The 17,688-nt window shown below is 37.6% G+C and overlaps 2 long non-coding RNA genes across 3 annotated transcripts in view; both read right to left on the bottom strand.

The window, feature by feature from the left end:
* The window catches only part of LOC120301492, a 64,723-nt gene that overhangs the window by 32,699 nt on the left and 14,336 nt on the right, over positions 1-17,688 (bottom strand). The gene's annotated exons all lie outside the window — the stretch shown is intronic.
* Positions 954-5,844, bottom strand: LOC120301493. Its single transcript, XR_005554917.1, has 3 exons — positions 5,752-5,844; positions 3,306-3,383; positions 954-1,121 (listed from the first exon to the last, which is right to left on the bottom strand). It is a non-coding gene; the product is annotated as an uncharacterized LOC120301493 (long non-coding RNA).

Genomic DNA, 17,688 nt, shown 5'->3' with positions numbered 1-17,688 from the left:
CATAAATCACATTGAAAGATTGTAAAGAAATTATCAAGTTATGTGAGGATTAAATTTGTGTCTTTTGATCTTTGAATTTCTGCTGTGAGCCAATATTTCATTCAGTTAGTGGTGAAACAGACTGCTTTGATTTCAATGAGAGAGTTAGTGAACTTGCTTTTCCTAAACCTGAACATATGTCGTTCAAATAGAAGATAATACAAATACAACTGATCTGATATGCCAACATAGTGAAAAAATTGTGTTCCCTAACTTGTCCCTGAGACAGACTAAAGTCACCCAACAAGCCTGGCAACTCCCCGTGTGAACTAAGTACGTACCCTCTAGAGACAACTTCCAGCATCCATGTAATTGTATAGATGTTTTGTCTTTAAAATGGATTTAGAGTGAACAACCTTCAAAAGGTCATTCTTTTACATAAAGTTGTTAAGCAGGATACATGGCTAGACTACTTTTCAGAAAGATTGAGTTGTCAAAGTTAAATGAACTTCTACTATAAAAAAAACCAGAAGAAAGGACAGCGAAGGTCTTGAATCTGCCCCTCAATAGTTACTGCTTGTGTAATAGTCTGAGCAGGCTCCATTTACTATGGCAAATTATATTCTGTTTCTGTTAAACTTAAATACATTATTCCCCAAGGTGTACATGTACATCTAGCCCAACAGGATGGGTCTGTTCTGGATTCTATCAATCAAGACACATTGGCTGGCAGGGACAGGAGGCATGCCTTCTCAGGCTGTAGTCCCTGTCCTCTGAAAAATTCTCTCTCCAGAGGTTAGGATGGCCCTGACCCTGTTGACTTTTGTAAGGGCTTGAAAACCTAGTTATGTGCTCAGGCCTTGAATCCTGAATATATTAAGGGCCCAATTTCCTGGTTATACTAGTGTGGTATTTTTCTTGGCTACTATAAATATTTATTTTTGTATTGAGTTCATACCTGGTTTTCATTGAATTTATGATTGTTCGCCACGCAGTCACTTGTTTGAGATCGGTGGCCATAGAAACTGAATAAATAAATCCATAGATCTTCTTGTATTGTGTCTCTTTGTTCAGCAATGTATAGGAGGCACTCTGGTAACAATTATTCTTGTAAGCCAGAAAATTCAAGGGGTATCTCTGTCCTGAAAAATAATCTGCCAAAGTTAGGTTGCCCAAAATTCACCCATAGGTGTTCTCCTCTACATAATACGATTGAGAAACCCCATGGCCAAAGTTGGGCTTTCTACCAACCACTGAGCAATTTTCTCCCTTTGGAGTGACTCAGTATGGCAACATTCCCAAACTTGACAGTACACAGAAATGTTGGACCCATTTTTCAACAGCCTGGGACACATAGGAATGAAGGCTAATATATATAGAGGACACCAGGCTGGTAGACAGTGGGTGACAACCAGGCTGCTTTCCAGTAATTAAACCAATAGATTTCTGCCCAGCTTTAGCAACAGGTTCTTGTTGGATCCATTCCAGTGCTTATTCCAAATGAGTAACTGCAGAAGATTTACAAGTAGTCCTTGACTTACAACCATTCCTTTAGTGACTGTTCAAAATTGCAACTGCATTTTAAAAAGTGACACAACCATTGCATAATCCTGACAGTCACATGATCAAAATTTTTGATGCTTGGCAAACAGCATGTATTTATGATGTTTGCAGTATCTAGGATCATGTGATCACATTTGTGATCTTCCCAGTTGACTTCTGACAAGCAAAGTCAGTTGGGGAGATCAGATTTATCTAACAACTGCATGATTCACTTTAGCAACTGCAGTAATTCACTTAACAACTATGGCAATAAAAGGTTCATAAAATCAGGCACAACTCACTTAACAACTGCCTTGTTTAGCAACAGAAATTCTGAAGCCAATCATGGTTCTACGTCAGGGACCACCAGTACAAAATTGTCTTATTATTTTAAATTTTATTTTGTGTTAGTCCCAGGAACTATCAGAATGTTCCCTTTATCATTTGCAGATTATTCCTTGCTTGATATAGTGCTTATATGTTGAAGAGTAATTGAAAAAAAAATCAATAAAGAGAGAATCCTGTGGAAGCTCTAGTAGCTCAGTCTAATGATTGCTATATCCTTGGATTTTTTAAAATTACTATCCTAATAAATGTACCTACAAGGTACCTAAATTTCAAAGGTATACACTTATTCATATTATAAATTCTAGGAACATAGAAGGAATATCCAAAAATTTCCAGTGAAAAAACAAGGTTAGTTTTATCTAATATCTCATGACTAATAAAGCCCATGATCTTTAATTATAAAATAAAGATCCTGAGCAAATACTTACATTTTGAATTAAATAGAATGTTTATGCCTTGTAGGCCAAGAAGGATTGAGAGAAGAGCAACATCCTCTATTAAACCTGAGTCAATCTCCTGAAGCAAATGTCTTTGTTTGCATTCAATTTTTTAAAAAATCATAATAATTGCCCCCAAAGATGAGTTATACAAAGTGTGGCTAACAGCTCACCAATCTGCCAGGGGCATTAACAGAGTCAGTAGATTGGTGTGCAAGCTGACAGGTTGCATAAGAATGGAATGAAATGTCTGTGTGTGGGAATAAGAGAAATGATGGTATTCACAAAGCTTTTCCATTGAGATTCTTTGGGGATATTGGAACAAACTCAATTAACTTCCTTCTCAAAAAAATAAAAAAAAATAAATTCAGGCTCTCCTAGAACCCAGTCCTTGACAGAAGATTCTGGATGAAAAGCTGTTAAGATATTTAAATTTAGTACGGTAGCTGGAGCAGAGGGGTTGTGCAGTGAGCCAGAATACACAATTGTGGTTGATTGGTTGAAGAGAGCTGCATGAAGCAATCTGCACTGTGATTGGTTGCTATGGGTGTGGAGGGGGGGTTTCCCTCCCCCCACCACCTTTTTCTTCTGTGTTCTCTGTGATTTACCTCATGATGCTCCTGTTTTCCTGACTATCTCGTTTCCTGTATATATATATAGATGTAAAATATATTTATTTATATAAAACTACAACTTTGTATGAGTGTCTCTGTGTAGTTCCCTGACAAAAGCTTAATATCACCCTGCAATGATAGATGCATTATAAATCCACAGAATAATTGGTTGCAACACTGAAGGGAATCTAAGAAATAAAATCAACAGATCCATGATAGATAAAGTAATTAATATGCTTATTGGGAGAGATATGCAAATTTGGAAATAATTTTGATTAAATGATTATGTGACATCGTCATTTTTTACTTCTAGCAACCACATAGATTTTCTATTATTATGATCTATCCCTAACCTGCTTTTTCAAGACTCCCAAAGTCCACATACCTTGCTCTTCATTATCCTCTTCTCTGTCCTTCCACCTTTCCCAGCATTAGATACTTTTCCAGAGATTGAAAATAATCACTAGAATTTAAATCAAAGTACCACATCTTTCAAAATAATGCAGGAGATTGTATGACTTGTATGTCTACTCAGTCTGCTGCTTGGCCAGCAATTAATGATAGCCACTTCAAGGTCAGTGGTCTTGCTTTCTTAATATGATTCTTTTTTTTTTAATTGAGCAGACTGTTCAGAGCTTCAGTGAGAGAACACCTTAGGAGATTGCTATCAGATAGCCTTTCAAATGGAATATTGTCCTTTGCAAAATAAGGCTCAAAGTCACCCTGTCAACAGAAGGAAAAGGTGTATTTCCCATGTTGCCTTCATCAAAAATTGTGTAGATATATGTAAATCAGAGAACCTTGAGTTGTTTTAATTTCAGTTATTCACCTTAAAGAACCATGGTGGTGCAGTGGTTAGAATGCAGTATTGCAAGCTAACTTTGCCGACTGCCAGCAGTTTGACCCTGAAAGGCTCAAAGTTCATTCAGCCATCCATTCTTCCAAGGTTGGTAAACTAAGGATCCAGATTGTTGGGCGCAGTGTGCTGATTTTGTAAACCACTTAGAGAGGGCTGTAAAGCACTATAAAGTGGTATATAAGTCTAAGTGTTATTGCTATTGCTATTAAAACTATTGAATGGGTATAAACATACCAAGCTACCTGACAGATTTAGTTTAAAAAAGGTTAGACAATTTAAAAAGCACTGTGATCTTTGAGAAGCACCTCATAAGTATTCAAAACACTGTAGCTCTCTAAACCACCATCTTACCCTTATCTACAAGTTATAAGGAAAGAAAGATTGTTATAACTGATCAACTGCTAAATGCTTCTGAAATTTGAGTAATCCCATGAAATTAGCAAGATTTAAATATGAGTAGATGTGAGATCAGGGGCACTGAAGAGACAATGAGATATAAAAACCAAGATGGTAGATGCAAACGCATGTCTGCCCCCTTCCAAATGTTTGGGCTTCAATTCCTATGTATACTGTTGAGGAAATCTACAAAGTCTGAAGAAAAGCACGTTGGAGAAGGCTGGTATCAATTCAAAACACATACAGTATATCCATTGTTAATCAGAATTTAACTACTTTTCACTCCCTAAGTAACTGTTCATACTTCCAAATTTAATATTTATGTAAACATAGTCTACATTGTGCTATAGTTTTCCATGGAGCTTCAGACATTGCTTTCCTCCAAATACAAATATAACAAATGAAGTAATTTTAGAGGCAGAATTATTATGTCATGGAGTTATATCCAAGTGAATAGGTAAGTAGATAGATCGATTTTAATTGGCACTTTGTGTCAATTGCTCTTAGTTCCAATATTTTTCTGTAAGTTGAGCAGATGCCAGAAGCCTATTGAGGCTTTGCTGCGTATTCTGCAGTTTGCAGTGCACAGGCCTCCTATTTTAGCAGCATTCTGAGATCTTACACTCTTATTATTATCAATTAAAATAAAATGAAGTCTAATGTTTAACATGTGGCTAATATTTAAAACAGAGGAAGGCAATCTGGCGCCCTCTAGACATTTGGAACTACAACAACTACAACTCCTCACCATATACTGTAATTAAAACAATGTTAGAAAATGAAATTATAAAAATATAGTGCAATGGAGGTTTAAACTAATGTCACGGGCAAAATGCTTATATAAATAAGAAAGTCTTAATCTGCCAATAAAATCTTAATACCATCAGTACTAAGGAAGTGCGGGCATTCCAGAGATAAAACTGTAGCCCAGCAAAAGCTTTTCCTTGTTGCTACTCAACCAACTTTCTCTAACAAAAGAATCTAGAAGAAATCTTAAAGCAGATGGTAATTAGCATTTCAATAAAAAGCTAAAAGGTGCAGCAAATTAAAGAAATGAACAAAGAATGGCCAACAACCCCATAAAACTCTTGCAGTTATGGCCAAAGAAATAATCTCTCAACAAAGCTTTCTACAAAAGGACAAAGCAAGGATAGAAGCTCCCTAAATCTATCCACTTTCCTTAATATTTGTTTGCAGGAATTTACCCCAAATAAGAGTGGAAGATACAGAAGATGTGTGCCATGTGCTTACACCCCTCTGCCTTGCCCTGCAATAACTCTGTGCTGAGTGGAACATTATTACTTAAACACATAATACATAAATAATAACCTAATACTTCTGTTACATTTCATTTTGTTTAATTTATTTAGTACTGTAGATTGCCTAAACTGCAGTTGGCAACAGCTCAGAGAGTTCCTGAAGATGATTCACATACTGTACATGTGGTCAATGTGTTTTCTGCAAATATTAGTTACAAACCAGAAAAAGGAGGACAAATGAGAGGGGAAAGAGGGATACACTGTTTAACTTTCTTTGTATGGCAAGAAAAGCAACAGTGGAGGGAAATAATACTTACATTAAATTACTTTTTCCAACATTAGAAGGACTGGTTTCTTCAGTGTGGTTAATTGATTAATTAATTGATCACATGCCATGAAGTCAATCTTACTCCCCAGCAACCTCATAGATTTTCTCTGATATCTTCCCCGACCAGTTCTTTCAAGTCTCCCAATGGATTAACTGATTAAGTAACTCATTATGGCTCTGTCAGTTTCAGGCAACAGCCCAGAGTGGGAGGGTTCTAATCAACTAATTAAGGTCTCAGAGGGAGGTTGTTTAGTTCTGGTTAGCACTTACTAGGGAAGTGCTGTGTAGTGGAGAAAAGTTACTTAGGAAGAGATATCAGAAGATAAAAGAGGTATTAGGAAGACATAGCACATTGAGGCATCCTATATAAATACATCAATATTCAAAACAGAGGTGTTGCCTATTAAAAAAAACAACTTCTCGTGTTTTTGAGGCAAATACACAAGATTCTTCATATGGGAGTAATGCATCCTTATAAGTGCTCCAGCATAACTACTTTGCTTCTCTACTAAACATCTGTATTTAAGATTATACCTTCCCTCCAGGTAGAAGATTGTTGTGTTCTGAATCAATTATGTCTGAAAAATAATTACTATATTGGGAAAGAATCTGAGGGCATCTAATCATATTTTTCTTTACACCTCTGTTGCTGTTCTTTTGTGCTTCTCTGGAGTTGTTGGTTTCTATCCCCTTTGCTACTACTCACTAATGTGTAACAGATGAATCACATACCTTGTTTTTCATTCCTTCAACAGCCAGCACATTATTACTAAAGACTAGGTCACTTTTTTAGTGCCTGAAATTAATGGAGGTTGCAGTCATATCGGGCAGTATTTAGAGCTCTCACGCATTGCAGCAGAAACACATATTTCTATAGAAACTACTTGCCAGCTCAGCTGCAGAGCTTCTGCACACAAATAAGGTACAAATAAGGATTATGATTGTGCCTCTAGAATGATACATCTTTGTTGTTGTTACATAACAATAAAGAAGATTCTGTTTCCCATGCTTTTAGCTAATTTGGCTTCATTTGCCCTCAGGATAGGACAAACAAGGAAAGAGGCTGGAGATTTAGGCTTCCATGGATCAAAGCTAAATAATCGATTACTCCTTAATGGATTATAAATTTGGATTAATAGAGAACAGACTCAACTCTCAGGAGGCACATATGGAAAGGATGTAGGTTACAGTTTGTTTCTAGGATATCGAAATCAGTCTGTGAGTTGTAGTTAACAAGGTGCTTCTGCCGTTGAGAACAAAATACTTCTGATTGGCTCCCCTACATCAGAAGTGGCAATCTCCCTTCCCACTTGAGAAAGTGGGAGTACAGTAGAATGCAAATGCCTCTTGCCCTGTCATATCACCTGTCACTTCCTTATCCTTCAGAAGGATTTTGAGGACAGCCTGTGATCATCTCCAAGCTTCCTGACACTGAAATGCTGAGAACACAAATAACTGTCTTCCCCAATATTACCATACATCTTGGAGTAATAAAAATTCTTTCTCTCCCCTTCTCCTGTGCAAAAGAAATTAATTATCCATATCTTCCTGTCCCCCTCCAAGCTCTACTTTGTTTTCTATTTCTCTTATGTGAAAGAGAGCGAGCTGAAAAGGCTTCATCACGCCACCTTTCTTCTTGAAAGGTCTGCAGCTCAGAGCTGAGAGATCTGGGGAGGCAAGATTCTTGCAAATGAGGAAATGGACCCCCTCAAGCTCCCAGTACCATGTTTTCTAAAACAGTAGCAGCAGCAGCAGCAGCAACTATTAGAGCTTTATTGCAGTTTCAAGTATACAGCTGCTGACATGAAATCACAAAAGTTTGGAACTCCTTCTGAACTCCTTCTCTTATACAAATGCCCTCCACTTCTTGTGTTATTGCTGTGACGGGCTTTAGAACTGCTCTCTAGTGTTCCTTTTCCTATTTATGAGTTCCCTTTCTTCTGTTTTTGATATAGCCTGAGGCAGTCATAGAACTAGAAATACAGAAGTTGTCACCATTTGCCACTATCCCTCTGCTAAGGTTGAATTCACATTTATTGCTATCCATCTCCTGGCACTGCGCAGTGGTGGTGCAGTGGTTAGAATGCAGTACTGCAGGCTAACTCACTGTTCACTCCAGGAGTTCGATTCTGAGTGCCTCAAGATTGACTCAGCCTTCCATCCTTCTGAGGTTGGTAAAATGAGGATCCAGATCGTTGGAGGCAATATGATGACTCTGTAAACTGGTTAGAGAGGGCTGTAAAGTACTGTGAAGTGGTCTATAAGTCTAAGTGCTATTGCTATTATGTGGAGCAGGGTTTTTTGTTTACATTTTTAGCCTGCAGAACCTGTTAGTTATAGTGATATAAAATTGGCTGCATTTAAGTGAACTTGATTTTTTTACATTAATGTCTTAATTTACCTTAGGATTCCACAAAACTGAGTTTAAAAATCCTTGGAGCACAACTGGAAATATCTGTGCTACAGATTTGGTTCTGGCTTCTTCCTAAATTTTGGCTCTCTCTAGTCCTTTTTAGCAAAATAACTAGACAACCTGTAACCCATTGGTTCATTGTTTCAGAGATATTGTTTCCCTACTAGATGCTTCAACAATGGCAGAACTTCTAAAGAGGAGAAGGAGGAGAAGGAGGAGAAAAGGAGAAGACAATAATTTAATGCAATGTTTTTCAAACTTGGTAACCTTTAAGATGTGTAGACTAGCTCTCAAAATTCCTCAGAATTCTGGGACTTGAAGTCCATACATCTTAAAGTTGCCAAGTTTGAAAACATTGATACAAAGGAATAATTATAATCAAACTAGGTCTGTACAGGCATGTAGAATTTATGTATTTATTTACTTAGCAAATTTATATGGCTACCCATCTCACCAGAAGCTATTCTGAGTGGCATACAACAATATTATTTTTTTTTTGCCTTTGTGCCCTTATGGCGAAGCTGATTCATCTCCTTTCATAATGAAAAAACATGCAACACACCCTTTTACTAGTGAGCAATGCAGATTCCAGTATCAACTATTGCAAGCTTCATCCTGTATTAAACAGTGCTTGTCCGTTAGCTTGGCAGAAGGGGACAGGGTTGACCAGAGTCCACCCTTATTGTCCTTATGTTATTTTTTCCCTTTTCACTTGCTTGCTCTTTCTGCTGCCTGCCTTTTTAAAAAGCTCCATCAGACAGGGACCTCCGGTTTTGCATGGTAGTGACCGGTTGCGGGCTTGCAGATTCTCCGCACCCCCGTGGCTAATTTCACCCTGCCTGGGGACCCTAAATGGGTTTAAGTGGCCCCAGAGAGGTGTCAAAAAAAGAAGGGTGTTCCAGCGATTCTGGAATGGCGGCAGCCATTCCGTTCGACTTGGAGAAAGCCTTCTAACTTAACAGGAGAAAGGCTAGCCGTATTGCATCGACCTGCCCAAGCTACTAGCAACTGAAGTCCAAAAGCATTAACCAGCACAACTGTGAACAGCGTGCTTGAAACTGGATGAGAAATTTGATCTTCTCTTTTCTATTCTACATTTAATTTCCTGGAAAGATCCCCAAGAAGCAAAATACCTCCGAAAGGGAAGGAGGGGGATTTCCACCTCACGCTTATATTAATGGAGGCAGCGAATTAATCTTTTTATGGAGGATCAAAATATATAGAAGTGAAATAAATATAAAACCTGAAATTTAAAACTTAAATCTGGATAAAGCTAAAATTATTTAAATGGTTAATACTCTCATTTTAAAGATAATTTTTCATTTTGTAAATCGAAAAACAAATAGTTGCTGACACCTAGTGATGGATGAAGACTATGCCAGCAATGACTTTAATATAAGACTTGGCAAAACCTGGGAAAAGCTAATCTGTACTTGTGACCTTCAAAGTTTTAACAACAAAGAACAGCTGTGACAAAAAAGACAATAATCTGGGCTGTAGACAAGAGAGAATTATAAATTTCAGAAAAAATCTTTTTTGAACTATTTAGATATCTAGTTAATTGGGACACTAAAGCTATTTGCAGAGAAAAGAAAGGAAGAGAAAAAGTCAAATTCTTGGCCATCATGTATCAGAGACATGTAGAAAGAACATATCAAGAAAACACAAATACTTCACAGGGGGAGATATATAGTATACTGCAACTAATTCAAACAACAATGACTTTAAGCCACAAAGAAATCTGAAATAACTTTGAAAATATAAATCAATCTATTTCTAAGTTAATTTTACAACAAAAAAATTCCCAGAAAACAACAACAGAGAAGGAGCAGATAAAACAGATAAATGGATATAGAATTGAGAATAGAGACTTAAAGATGGAACTTAACAAAACAAGGAAACAAGATTTAATCCTAGTGGAAAAAAATTCACAAGAATTGGAAAAAACAACTTATCCCTTAAGACTACAAAATAAATCTGAGGACAAGAAAACAGATTGGATAAAATGGACTGTAGAGATGTCAGGAACATCAGAGAGAAAGGAAATGATAAGAGAAGCGGAGAGAAAGAAAAAGATTTTCAACAAATATGGAAAGGCAGAAGCCCTGTACAAAGAGGCACGGAAGGCTGAGTTATGAGAAACTGCACTAAAACAACTAGAGACTTAGCAGAATATAGTTTGTTCTGGTAACATGAGAATGGGGTTATTTTAGAATCTAAAAGCCTATTATATATTTTAAAAATTAAAAATCCAGAAACAACTCTGATGAAGTACAGGTATAATATTTGCATGTCAATAAATTCTACAGGGTTCAATTCCTCTGCTTTCTGTGTGGCTCTCACCAAATAGGAAGGTACAGATAAGCACAAAGGGCATAGGACAGAGGCCCCCAACCTTTTGGGCACCAGGGACTAGTTCCATGGAGAAAGGTTTTTCCACGGAACGGAGAGTGTGTGGTTTTGTGTGCTAACTGCATCCCACGGATGGGGCCTTGCTTGTTTGTGTGGACCAATTGCCAGCATGCCGCAGCCCAGTACCAGTCCACAGACCAGGGGTTGGGGACCCCTGGCATAGGAGACGAAGTGCACTTGTTAGATTTTCACCCATCTCACACATACAATATTGCTGTTTTCATCTTCTAATTTTCAGTTTGTTTTGGCCTGGGTGTGTATAAGTTTGTCAGCTCAATTTAATAGATGTACATATTTTTCTGTGTACATTAAAAGTTGCACACAGAAAAATATATGCATGGCTATGTACAACTTTGGAAATATTTATTGTGTTAAAAATGTATTGCAAAATTCAGAAATACAAACAGTTCAATCTGGAAGTGAATCCTACTTTGCGTATAGATCTGAGAATAATTGTGGACAATTGTGAATTCATTTTTTAATAAGTACACACTGTCACAGAGACAAATTACTCATGCTGTGTCATACATATATTATTATCGGTATCATATTACAGTAATTAAATTTATTATGCTAGTTCAAATTATTATTATAATAAATATGAAAGACAAGCATATATATTCTGGCTTACTCTGAATCTTATTTTGTGATTTCATAACATCAGAGATGAATCACACTACATATTCCCTTAATTATAAGAAAATGAATAAGGCCCTTTTTTGCTAATAGGGATTTATCATCTTAGGTCTGCTGATCTGTCGCCTATCAAATTCCAATATGATGTCTTTTCCAGCATTTTATCCACAAATAGAGGAGCTTTTATAAAAACAAAACTTTGTTTCTGGTAAAAAGGAAAGGGGGGGGGGCAAGCAAAGGTTCCTGATGGCACCATGCTGCCATCTTCTGCCTAAAGAACTCCATTACATTTTCACTACTACGTTTAGACAGAGATGGAACAGAAATTATTTCTCCATCAACAATTACATTACATTAAAAATACTCTAACCACGAAAATGGCCCAGCTCTGTCTATCACAGTCAAGACCTTGCTGCAGTAGAGGGACCTGGAGATTTCATAGAGTCCAGATCTCTAGGCAGATCCACCACAGTTGGAACCAATCTCTTAGGAAAGAGAACTACCTGTGAATAACTGTGTTTCCTGCCCACTCTAAACCCACAGACTTGGCACAGAAGGATTCCATGATCAATACTATTAAAAGCCAGTAGAGGCCAACAGAACTAGGAAGACTGCACTCCCTCTGATCTCTAAAGGTCACCTAGATAGAAGCATGACCAGTATAGTTTCCATGCTGATCCTCCATCTGAAACCTGATCCCATAGATTCACATAATCCACTTGTTCAGCTTCTATCCACAAGGGAGGATAGACACTGGTCCAAAGTTATCCAAAATAATCAGATCAATAATCAGATTTTCTGAGCATGGATTGTACCATAGCCTTTTTTTTTTAGAGGAGATGGAAACACCCAAAGAAGCATTAATTACTGCTTGGATATACTCTCCTGTTATTTTGTAGAATGCCTTAACCAGCCAGGAGGAACAGGGACCCAGCTGAGAGGTAATGGAGCTGACACTACAGAGAGCCTTAATCACTTCCTCAGGACTCAGATTCAAACGGTAGCTGATTTCACAAGAAAATCCTCAGTCAGCTCCCTCAGTCAGCTAAAGTCTAAGGGGGCTCAGATCTGGGTGGTTTATCAAACGCTAGGAAAATTCTTCACAGCAGACCTTCAAATGTTTTTGATAATCCTGATTATGCAAGAAAATTCACATGTTGAGAGCAGTCTGCATCTATAGCAGCAGCATCTGTTAAATTTGCTCTAAGCCTAGGGGGAATATCTTCATTTATTTATTCTTACCATGCAAATTTATAACAAAAAAAAAAAAAGAAAAGAAAAGAAAAGAAAGGCTTTGTAAGAAAGTGTGGTGACAAAGAAGAAACAAAATGCCTTGGGCAAATTGCTACAAGGAGCCACAAGTGATTGATCTCAGATCTGTTTGCTCCTTGGTTTGAGACATGTAGCTGATCAGCTGCTGTTTAGTACTAATCTGCTCAGCTGGAATCCGTGAGCAATAGTCTTTCACTCATAGGGACTTTTCAACCACTTTGATGGAGAAAAACAAGCTTTCATTAACCTCCAAAGTTTAAGTTCTTCTAAATATTAATCACAAATCTAACCAGACATGACAAAGCATGCTTAATTATTAGGATCTTTGCACAGTTTACTAAAAGGTTAAGGACAACTGCTGAATTATAGGCATCTAGTACAAATTGCAAGGATAAAACAATGGCAAAATGTATACCACAATATTACAATACAATTGTTAGCTTTTCACCCTTGCATCCTGGCATTGGAATTCACATTTTGCAATTTGTACCCCTTCTCCCCACCCACCACTCAAAGCCTATGTGCAACATCTCTGAAATTGGAATTCGGAATAACAGAATAACAAAATAGGAAGGAACCTTGGAGTTCTACTAGTGACTAGTCCAACCCCCTGCTCAGGCAGGAAATCCTATACCATTGATTGTCCAATTCTTAAAACCTCCAATGTTGGAGCACCTACAACCTCTGGAGGCAAATTGTTCCACTGATTAATTGTTCGGTCAGGAAATTTTTCCTTACAGTAGTTCTAGGTTGCTTCTCTCCTTGATTGTGGGTGCTTCATCACTGGAGGTTTTAAAGAAAAGACCGCGCAGTCAATTGCCTGAAATGGTATAGGGTCTCCTGCTTGAGCAGGGGGTTGGACTAGAAGACTTCCAAAGTCCCTTCCAGCTCTATTCTGACTGATTAATCACAGCTCTATCCTTTTTAGTGTGTGTTATGTACAGATTGCAGTTGCAATTTTGTTTGTTTAATCCCCCACATGGATGCTCCTGTTTCAAAGCCAACCTGAAAAATGATTTTCAAAAAGTAGTACTCTGCAGTTGTGAATAAAGTTCATTCATTTAATACTTAGCTATCTGCTTCATAAAGGAAAGAATCACATCTTTTCCCTGCCAATTAAATTCCCAATATATTCTATTTCTATGGGCATAAGAATAAAATAACAATTAACTTATATTAATTGATTTTATTTTAGTCCCATGCTAATGCTGCTAATCTCAGCCTCCTGATTAGAAGAACCCTTGTCCTCTGTTGACTTGAAAAAAGGTTAATTAACTCATCAGCGAGGGAATCCTCAAGTGGCATTTGAGCCCTTGCAATACAGGTCAAGCTTCCATATAGAATCTACTGTGGGCTATTTATTGAACCAGTTGGAGAGTGTGCACAAAAGGAAATGATTTCACATGTAAAAAAAGGCAACTGTATTTTCTCTATGCTCAGATTTCATATAGACTCTCACATACACAAAACACACAAACTATATATATGTATATGTGTATTGGTTGGGTTTCTATTCATCCAGTTATTATTAAGCAATAAAATGTTAACAAACCTTCTATAGCAGCAAAGTTTACATACAGGGTGGAGTTCACACATTATACTAAGCTAAATTGTGATTTGTCTGAGTTTGGTTTAGAAAGAAGCATGCTAGCTGCTGGGATATATAATTAAGAAAATGTGGTGTAGTGTATGATACAAGCCCAAGTAATTGTGGTTCATTTTAAAAAACCACAATTAAGGATGGTGTGAACCCAACTGCGGACTTTATTTGCTTGCTTTTCTTCTATAATGTTTGGCACTCACTGGATTTTCTGTTGAAAAGAATCATAAAAATCCAAAGAAGATCATTTTCATGGCACATCAAAGATATGATTTTATATTTCTCTTTCTCTTTTGCTTATATCATAGTTTGTTTTAATCATGATTTGTTGAATAAGCCAAGGTCCATCTAGCTGCTAGCAGATAAGTGTTGTGTTTTCTCTCTTTTGTTGCTCATTTAGGGCAAGGGTGGGCAACTATGGCCCAGGAATTCTGTGAGTGGAAGTCCACAAGCCATAAAGGGGCCATAGTTCCTCACCTCTGATCTAGGGTAAACGTTAAGACTAAGGCAGCATCTAAAAACAAGCATGGAATAATTTAAAAAACTACAAATAAAAACTAAATCATCTTTACACGTCATTTAACTAACAAATCAACACCTTAATCAATTTGTGATTCCTCCTCCAACTGGCCAGAGAATTCTGGGAATTCACATATCTTAAACTTGTTGAGCTTGGGATTCACTGAGTATTAAATAACAAACAGTAATTAACCCAAAGTTACTTACAGATTTCTATGGATTGGATCCTCAACCCTCCTACTTTTTAATCATTACACCACACTGGCTGCCATGTTTTACCTCCTAAACCATGAATTATTGATAAACATCTTGATCTCCTCTAAACCTAACTGAAAACTCATTTTTTTTAAATGTGAGGCATGATTTTTCAAATCATACTCTACAGGAGATCCAATTTACCATTTAGAGCCAGTCTGGTGTGGTGGTTAAAGTGCTGAACTGGAGACCATGAGTTCTAATCTTCCCCTAGGCATGGAAAGCTGGTGTGGTGAGAAGTGACTTTGAGCCAATTATTCTGTCTCATCCCAACCTACCGCACAGACTTGTTGCTATAAGTTAAGCAGGAAGTGGAAGCATAATATCACTCTCTTAGCCAAGGTTTAAAAATGACTGCATTACTCAAACCCTATAATATAATAAGAGGAGAGATAGGTAAATCCATAGCAGCATCTGTGGGGAGATGGGGGTAAAAAAGTTACTTTATGGCCATTTTTACATAACGATTGTGAGTTGCATTTTGACTTATTTGCCCTGTTAGATGCCTCTGCAAATCTGATGCTTATTGGATTTCTAAAAACCCATAATAGGAATAGATAGTGGTCACCACGGTTTCTGCATTCCAGAACTGGTAGCTTTGGTTAACCAGTTCTCAAAATCTTAATATAATCCCAATTACAGAAACATTATCAAAAAGCAGTTTCAAAAAGACAGTCTATATTACATGCAGTTACAATAATATTTCCAGATTAGTATATAGAAACAGTCTCCATCATGTTGGACTTTTCAGCTTGCCCACTTGCACCCTGATGGGAGTGGCTAGTGTCACAAAATCTTACCTCCCTGAAAACAAGCTGGAGATACTGCTCTAGCCACTACTCCTAGCCTGCCAGGATTTTCTCAGCCACCTTCATTAATTTCTACCTTTATTCCTACATCTGGAACACACTTTCAAAGAAAGCACTTATTTATTCTTTCCCACTAAGAATATACATATTGGGGGGTAGATAGGGCCCAGGCACATCATTATAAATAAAGATGATGCTGAGGCTAATAGTTTACTTTGCACCAAGCCAACTTCCCATTTACTTCTCTATAATAACAATTTTTAAAATTGGGCAATGGTGGGGAGTCTGGGAGATGCTAGATGCCAGCTCTATAAATTATACTCCATCCTTCTGCATTTTCTAGAATTCTTATAATTTAAGCCAAAGTATATGGCTTAACTCTACAATCACATTTTCCCACCTGGTATCTATAAAAGGATGACTTACAAAAACATGCCGATTTATCCAAAATGCCATATCTGGATTTACTCCCAGAAACACCCTTGGAACAGCATGGGGTAGAAGGAGGTTTGGCATAATCCAGAGGGAAAGAGAACATTTTGCATTTATGAGTTTGGCATGGCCCTACCTCCAATTATTTTAAATTACTTTGTCCTAGAGCTGTCATAAGCCCTACTCTTTCCCATTCTGATTGGGAAATGTCCTCCAAAATACTGTATTTGAATGATATCAAATCTGGCAAAGCTGTTCCATGCTAAATATAAGGTTAATGCCAATTTGGTGCCCTGTTGGTGCCAAATTTTGAGAGATTTTATTGCAGCCTATGCAGAGTAGGCTAAGAAGATGCCCTTGCTGCCTGCAGCAACTTTCTCTCCTAGTTATGAGGCTTGCCTGCTGAAGAAAATATTTCTTTTTTGGGCATATATTGGTTAATCATTAAATGCAGAAAACAGCAGGGAGAAAAGGTGTATGAACTGATAGTGATCTTTGCTCTTAGATTCCCCCACCCACATTTTTCTAGTGGTATATAGCAGGTGATCAGCAACAAGCGAAAGATAGGCAGGAGGAACTCAAAGTCTAACATAAAGGCCTAAGGGTGGACTTCATGCTCCTGGCATTCCCATGGATCAGAATAAGATTTCTGTGAATACACCAGTGGCAGAAGGGAGAGGAACACCCTATGGATTGGGGAAAAGATTCTTAGACAAAAGGCGTGTAATTAAAATGAATGAAATCAAATAAACGCTGCTAAACTTCGGGAAACATCTGCTCTCCAGGCTTCCTTCAGCACCTTCAAAGCACAGGGCACTGTCAGTAGCATCCAGAGAAATAAATATTTGGGGAATATTAAAAAAGGCAGAACATATTTCTCCAAAGGAATAATGGAGAAGATCTTTAAAAAGACAGAAATCAGTCCCAGCCTCTCTCCCCCAAGCAGAAACTAGGCAGAGACCAGTTTTTAGAAATGCAAATTCAATAATCCATTCAGGAAGGTTGAAGCCAGGAAGCTAGAAGCTGATGAAATTAGGAAGACAAAGACCCCAAAAGTCTACACACCCCACCCAACTCTAAAAGTCATGACCTTTGGGGGCATAATAGGTTTAACCCACAAATACCAAAAGGGCACACTCAGATTCAGGTCAAAGTACATGACACAGGAAATATAGAACCTCAAACAGGAACAGGAAACAACCTCAGCCCCAGAAGGTATAAAAAATCACCACTCCCAGCTACATGTGGTCAGCTTTCCAAGAGCCATCTTTCTGTCTGGCTCTCCTCATCAATAAACTACAACCTTCTTTCTAAAGCAATCTCCATTTTGTTTATTCCCAGCTTGGACTGGACCCTGATGAAGATTTTTTCTTTCAACAGACACAATTGCTAGGTTCCCACAATGGACTAAGCCACAGCTGGGAAACTGAGAATGAATCTATAGCACACATATTATTAAATGTCTTTTATATTATATCTAACATCTTGAACTTCTTACCTTCCACCATCAGTACACATCAGCTACTGCAACATGAACATATTGAAGAATCTAAGATGTTTGCTAATTTTTTAGTTACA

Source organism: Crotalus tigris, unplaced genomic scaffold (assembly GCF_016545835.1).
Source record: "Crotalus tigris isolate CLP2741 ecotype Arizona unplaced genomic scaffold, ASM1654583v1 scf7180000024384.25900115:4084858, whole genome shotgun sequence".
In the NCBI taxonomy this organism is placed as follows: domain Eukaryota; kingdom Metazoa; phylum Chordata; class Lepidosauria; order Squamata; family Viperidae; genus Crotalus; species Crotalus tigris.
The sequence above is the reverse complement of the archived record's forward strand: the minus strand, read 5'-3'. Positions and strand labels throughout refer to the sequence as shown.